Source organism: Hylobates moloch, unplaced genomic scaffold (genome assembly GCF_009828535.3).
Source record: "Hylobates moloch isolate HMO894 unplaced genomic scaffold, HMol_V3 SCAFFOLD_11, whole genome shotgun sequence".
In the NCBI taxonomy this organism is placed as follows: Eukaryota; Metazoa; Chordata; class Mammalia; order Primates; family Hylobatidae; genus Hylobates; species Hylobates moloch.
Window position 1 is genome coordinate 18,432,258 of NW_026652286.1, and position 7,431 is coordinate 18,439,688.

General features: G+C 35.6%; 1 pseudogene; it reads right to left on the reverse strand.

Annotated features, from left to right (window-relative positions):
* Nucleotides 1-4,609: 4,609 nt before the first annotated feature.
* Nucleotides 4,610-6,361, reverse strand: LOC116477231 (elongation factor 1-alpha 1-like; annotated as a pseudogene).
* Between the last annotated feature and the right edge of the window lie 1,070 nt (nt 6,362-7,431).

Consider the following 7,431-nt stretch of genomic DNA (forward strand, 5'->3'; position numbering starts at 1 on the left):
CCACCCCCAATAGCCCTTTAATTAAACTGCAAACTGTTATGCTCTATCAGAATAAGAGAGTGCAAGTGTTAATGACAGCCTGGTTTCAGCATTAAAATCTGAGGAATAAAGCTGCAAATGTGTGATCACACAGCAACTCTAAACAACCCCTGTGTTGTAAAAGGAACATAGATCATTTATAAAAATTAGGCTTCTGCTTAATTAATCTTCCCTGTAAATATGGCTCATGGAGGATAGCAATGGTCAAGTACCATGTCACTGTAAGAATATTTACACACAGGTAGCATCGCACTCATACATACAAGCAGGCAGATGCATGCACACGTGCACACACACACATACATACACACACACACATACATACATACACACACACATACAGCGCTTTGACAATTGCCAGGATGCTGTTTAGCATACTTTCAAAGAGTTAAAAAATAAAAAGAGTAGAGTGGAGAAAATACAGTTATACTCTTACCTAACCATGGAAAATACCACCTGCTAATTAATGTGAAACCAGGGTGGGTTTCTTTAGTGTGAATCTAGAGTGAGTCATTTCTTTGTCTCTCTCCAGTCCAGCTCCAACAATGGAGAAACCTGTGAGAAGTTGCTTTAGAGCACACATGGAAAATGTCTCCCTGCTTAAGAATCTCAGGTTTTGTCTCGAACTTGTTTCTCTTCACACCAGCCTCAGTCCCTTTTCCCTGATCACTCTTTAACGGGAAAAGATTACGCATTTCTAAAGAAATGATGGAGGACCACATGATACCACCTTTTCAGTTGTCTCATACTTTTTACCTGTTTAATTCATTTATATTTTTATGACAGTGATCAGTTCTTGCTGGAGGAAGAGTGCTGCCTTCTCAGCTAATGACGGTATTTTCTTCTAATCCTTTACTGCTACCATCTTGTGTTAAAATAATTAAATGTCTTGCTTTTGCTTCACTGACAAGCATTTCTCCTAGCTGACCAGGCAGAGTAGAAGCCCTCCTTAATTCTGGGAAATTCCCAAAGGGAAAGAAAAGCTTATATGTAATATTTCTTGAGTACAAAGAATTCATCGGGTTGTTCTTCATTTCACACACAGGCTTTACTGAAATGAAACAATTGTATTTTCTAGAGAGGAAAATGTAGATGATAAGAATGGAATGCTTTAATTACACTCATTCTGTAAAATAGTGCCCTTTGTGGTGATCTAGAAAACTCCTGAAATGTGAATGTACAGGTTGCCTGGTTAAACTAAGATGGGTATTGTGAGATTGTGTGAAGTGAGGCTGCATAGGTGTAAAAATGGACACAAGGACAGTCTTGTGTTTTCTAACCCACTATGCACCATAGTCAGGTTTCTGCTGTTGTTTGCCAATATCAGCTGAATGTCAATGTCAGCTTGCTTAGTTAAATAGTTCTTGCTTATAGGGATTTGTGAATGTATCATTATTTTTGTGACTAATTTTTAAAAATCAGACAATTGAATTTATTATTTTTCCTTTACTTTTTAAGTGTTCTATCCACTTGACTATAAGGTCCAACCTCAACATCCTGTAGAATTTTATCATTTTCTATTTTAATATCTTACCACACGTTTACCTTATCTGATTGTAAACCTAATTCTTCTTTAATAAAGGTAATTTATGTTGACCTAAATAATGAACCAACACAATCACACACTCTTCTCTGATTTTGTTATACTACCTAACTGGCTAATAAAGTAATAGGCATGGGCCCTGTAAAATCACATAGTCAAGTTCTTGTATCTTTTTGTTGTTATTTCCTTCCTAGAAATTTTGCAAGAGCTGCCTCCCTTTCATTGCTCTTGTATTCTAGGCTTATTCAGTTGCTTCTGGACTTATTTCTTACAAGTCATATTTTCCATGTGGAAGTTTATTTTATTTAAATAAAAGAAAACCAGAATAGAAAAGATAAGGACTTGACGGAATTTGGTTGCAAATAGAAGTTGAAAAATATCTAAAGAATCATTTTAGAAATGGTTAGGTAGCTAAATCTGGCAATAGTGCAGAAAACAGGGATTCTCATTTCTTGTTAATGGAAATAAATCTGTTACAGTATTTCTGAAGACAAACGTGACAACCCATTATTAGTATATCGAACTTGCATACCTCTTGATGTAGCAATTTATCCTGTACAAATCAATCCTAAAGGCGGCAGGAAGGCTTTTTACAATTATATGGCTATAAGGATATTATTGTAGTTTACTTCTTGTAATAATAAAATGATGAAAGTAAATTTAATGCCCAGTCATAGAAAATGTATTAAATTATAGCAGTCTCATATTATGCAATATTATGCAGCTTTGAAAAATATTTTAAAAATATTTTTCCATGAAAAATACGTGATGTCATGGAAAGATAAACATAGTATATCTTATTAAAGAAAAACAGTTTACAATGTAATATTATCATTCAATCCAGTTTTATAAATAAAAAAGATTACATTTTCATAAATGAAAGGATAGAATGACATAAGCAAAAATAAAATGTTAACAAGTATTTTTCAATACACATATGAACACACTTATTTTTATTCATATCTATATTTTAAAATTTTAAATAAAAAAGTCATATTACAATTATAATAAGAAAATTAAATTTTTAAGTGAGAAAAAAGAACTGATTGAGTAGCAGAAAGGTTATAAGTTTAGGTTTTTAAGATATAAATTGTTAGTACGACATATTTGTCCCTTTTTATCATAAGTATACATATACTATTTCAATTGCAGTAATTATACACTAAGCCGTCTAGCTTCAGAGTATACTAACATACATTTAAAATTGTAATGTTAAAAAAAAAAAGGAGAAAATGGAGATACGGCATCACTTATTAGCATTTGACCCTAATTAATTAAAACTTGCAGGTACACCACAAATATCCCATATACTTATGTATGTATAATTTTTAATTGGAAATATATTTCTGAATTCCCCATCCTTTGTTTGAAGCAATTGTACAGGTTTCTAATTGCCTAGATCTATTTTCTTTCTTTTTACTCATCTAAGTCTGGGTACAATTTTTAGACACGGCTCCTCCTTTGCATCTCAGTGGCTTATTGGCTGGCATCCTAAGCAATGAGAAAAGCATAAGCAAGGCATCTACTATTGGAGAAAACTGAGCGAGGAAACAGAATAATATTTGGTTGTTTGGATTAAGGGTTGATGTGGGGATAGGGTAAAGGATAGATCTGAAGGAAGATCCTAACTCAATTTGTTCCATTACTTTCATAATAAGATCCAAAGTGAGAAGAATCATGGCTTATTAATATCCACATCATGGACCGTCTGAGTTTGGATCTTATCATTAAAGTAACAGGTTTAATCCTCAGAGTAATTAGATCTTATTCATTTTCTAAGACTATCATGTTGGCTACAGCAAGGAGAATCCTTTGATGATTGAACTGAGGAGAACCTGTAAGGCTATTGTCTTAGTTCATTAGGGCTTTTATAGCAAGAATACATAAACTGAGTGGTTAATAAACAACAGATATTTATTCCTCCCACTGTGGAGGCAGGGAAGGCTATGACCAAGGCACTGACAGGTGCAATCAATATCTGATGAGGACCCTGTTTCTGGTTCATAGATGGTGCCTTCCAGCTGTGTACTCACATGATGGAAAGGATGGGCCAGTTCTCTAGGGATGCTTTTATAAAGGCACTAATCTCAATCATGAGTGTTCTACCCTCATGACCTAATCATCTCCCAAAGGCCACACTTCCTAATATCAGCATGAAAGTTAGAATTTCAACGTATGAATTATAGGGACGAGGTGGAGAGTGGGCACAAACATTCAAACATAGAAGCTATTTTTAAATGTAGCTTGAAAATAATTGACCCTTTTAAAGCAATAAAGATTGAGGCAAGGATATAGATATCAGTAAAATTAAGAAGTGTAATGATATGCTTTTGCAACCCACCTGAAGTGAGATGATGAGGGAGAAATTTAGATAAAATTGCCAGTCATCTGGCTTAGGTAAATAGTGTGGATAAATGGAAGAAAATATTTCCATAGTCTAAGCATTTTATACATATAATTTTTAAATGATTTAGTATTACATACCCTCTTGATTTTTGCCTCTAACTTTTGCTAACACCCAAAACTTTGCATATTTCAATATCTACTTTATTTATAAAGAAAGCAAATAAAATAGACTAACCAATTGTGCAATATTTGTGCTCCATAAAATATCTAAGTTACAGGTGCTTTGTAAAAAACACTTGACTTACCCCTCCTTGACTCTTCATTCACCTCCCTGGGGAAGCTACTCCAAGCTTTCTCTGTTTCCCTCAAATGCTAACTGAGAATTTCCCAATTGTTTTTTTTTTTTTTTCTCATTAAAGTTTGTTTTAATGTTCTTAAAACTCTGTGACAGATTTTTGGTTAAGTTGTTTCCATTAAAAAGTACTGATTTTTAAAATGACCACATACCAGAAATTAAGTTGTTTCCATTAAAAATTACCAATTTTTAAAATGACCACATACCATTTTAAGTAACTTAAAATGACCACATACCAGAAAAACCAAAATGGTCCACAAAACATTCTTTCCTTCTGAAGGTTTAACAATGCATTGTTATAATTAATATGTCTGTTACTATTAAATTTAAATGACCAACTGAAACAAATAGTTCTGAGAATGTTTTCTACCAATGACTAAGACTGGGGTGGCAGGTATTAGGGATAACATTCCTTTAGCCTTCTGAGCTTTCTGAGCAGACTTGCAGACCTTGCCAGCTCCTTGGCAACACCTTGCCTTCTTGTCCACTGCTTTGATGGCACCTTTGATGACCGTGCCTTCTTATCCACTGCTTTGATGACACCCATAGCAACTGTCTGTCTCATATCACAAACAGCAAAACAACCCAGAGGAGGCCAGTCAGAGAAGCTCTCAACACACATGGGCTTGCCAGGAACCATATCAAGGATGGCAGCATCATCAGCATTTAATAAATTTAGGATCATCTTCCAGCTTCTTACCAGAATTGCAATCAATCTTTTCCTTCAGCTCAGCAACCTTGCAAGCAATTTGAGTTGTGTGACAATCCAGTACAGATTCACAGTCAGCACTGATTTGGCCTGGTTGGTTCAGGATAATCACCTGAGCAGTGAGGCCAGCTGTTTCCACTGGTGGGTCATTTTTGCTATCACCAGCAACATTGCCACAATGAACATCTTTGACAGGCATATTTTTGACATTGAAGCCCACATTATCCCCAGGAAGATCTTCACTCGGAGCTTCATGGTGCATTTCAATAGACTTTACTTCAGTTTTAACATTGACTGAAGCAAAGGTGACCACTATGCTGGGTTTGAGAACATAAGTCTCCATTCAGCCCACAGGGACAGTACCGTTCTCGCCAATTTTAGAGACAGGTTGGAGAGGCAGCAAAGGGGCTTGCAGTTGGATGAGGTGGTATGATGCAGTATGTTCGTGCTCTGCTTTCAGTTTATCCAATACCCAGGCATACTTGAAGGAGCCCTTTTCCAACTCAGCAGTCTCTTTTTCAGCTTTTTCAATGTTTCTTTTGTCAGTGCCACCACGTGTGTGTATCAGATGGCCAGCAGTGGTGGACTGGCCCAAATCTATGTGTCCAATGATGATGATGTTTATATGACTCTATTCTTTTCCAGTTTGGCTTTTAGGAGTCATCTTCAGGACACCTGTGTTCTGGCAGCAAACCCATTGCAAAAAGTCCAAATTGTTTCTATCTAACACAAGTTTCAGAGGATGCTTTGTAACAAGAGTTCCATGGAAAAACAAGTTTGATAAATACTGTATACATGATGAAATATGGTGACATGCATGGCAACTTTTAGAGAAATTCTTCTGTTATAGATATTGGCTTATCTCGGTGTTTTCCGAACTTATTAAATTTCAGTTCTTGTATATGTATGTACATGTGTATATATGCATATGTGTATAAATATGCATGTGTATATTTAAGTGTGTCTATTGGTTAGGGTTCTCAAGATACAGAATCCATAGTACACACATACATATATATACACACATACATTCACACACATATATCCTACTGATAATGATAGGTAGATAAATGGACTGATACATAGGTAAAGAGAGATGGAGATACAGACAGAGACAGAGGTAATGATTTTAAGAAATTGGCTCACTTGAGTAGGGGGGTGGCAATTCTAAAACCTGAAGACAGGCTAGCAGACAGGAAAATCAGGCAGGGGTTTTAATGTCACATTTTTGAGGCAGAATTCCTTCTCTGGAAAGCTTCAGCTTTTTCTCTTTAGGTCTTCAATTCATTGAATGAGTCCTACCCACATTATTGAAGGTAATCTTGAAAGACAACTGACTGTAGATGTTACATCCAAAAAACGCCTTCATAGTAACACCTAGACAAATATTTAACCATCACTGTGTATATGAATGTAAATAAAACTTACATCTACCTTGTGGGAACCATTATTTTGAAAAGCATATTTTGTACAATACAACTGAAACCCAGCTGCCCCTTGATGGTGAAAGTCAGCTTCACCTGTTCAGATCAAAAACTTGCAATAGAAAGTTTTTATTTTTAATATTGTCAATCTCAAAAAATTTCTCTATCTTCATATTCTCATTTTTGTTTTCTTTATATCTCTTAGGACTTACTTTTGCATTCTTTTCTGTATCCTTAGAAATTTATAAAGGGAGTGACTAGTCCTACTTTTTAAAATGCTCTGATGTAAAATTTTATAAATGTTCAGCCTGAAATCTTTAACAAGTAGGCTACTTTGTAGAAAAAGTTTCTTATTTTTTAACTAGGTTAAAATACATGAGACCTACCTGATGGTCATAGGTATTTTCTATCATGTTCTATCAGAGACCAGGATCTAGAGAGAATGGGCCAGGCTATATGCAATGGTTCAGTTATTCATTCCTAATAACAAACCACTCAAAAATTTAGCAGCATGATATGACACCATTTTATTATACTCTGTGGTCCAGAATTCAGATTAAGCACACCAGGGATAGTTTGACTTTGCTCCAAAACATCTGGGACATGAATTGCAAAGTCTAAGAGATAGGGTGACTGACATGCTATGAGTTCAAACATCTGAAGTGGGAGGATCCATATCTAAGTTGGCTTCTTCACTCACATGTATGCTCCCTGTCCTGGGGTTACCCAAAGCTTTCCTCAGCTAAATAATCTATTGATCAGAGTCACTACTCCTGAACTATTTATGTGGCTTAGGCTTCTTACATAATGGAGCCTGACTTCTTAGATGGAATACCTCCAGAGGGAATGTCTAGAAATGAGCTTTCCAAGAGACCAAGGCAGGAGCTACATAGCCTATGATTTAATCTCAGAAGTCATATGACATCACTTCTGACAAATCAGTCAAAACAGCCACAAGCCCTCCTGGATTCCCAGGGAGGGAACACGAACCTTGATCTTGAAGACAAGGCAGTCA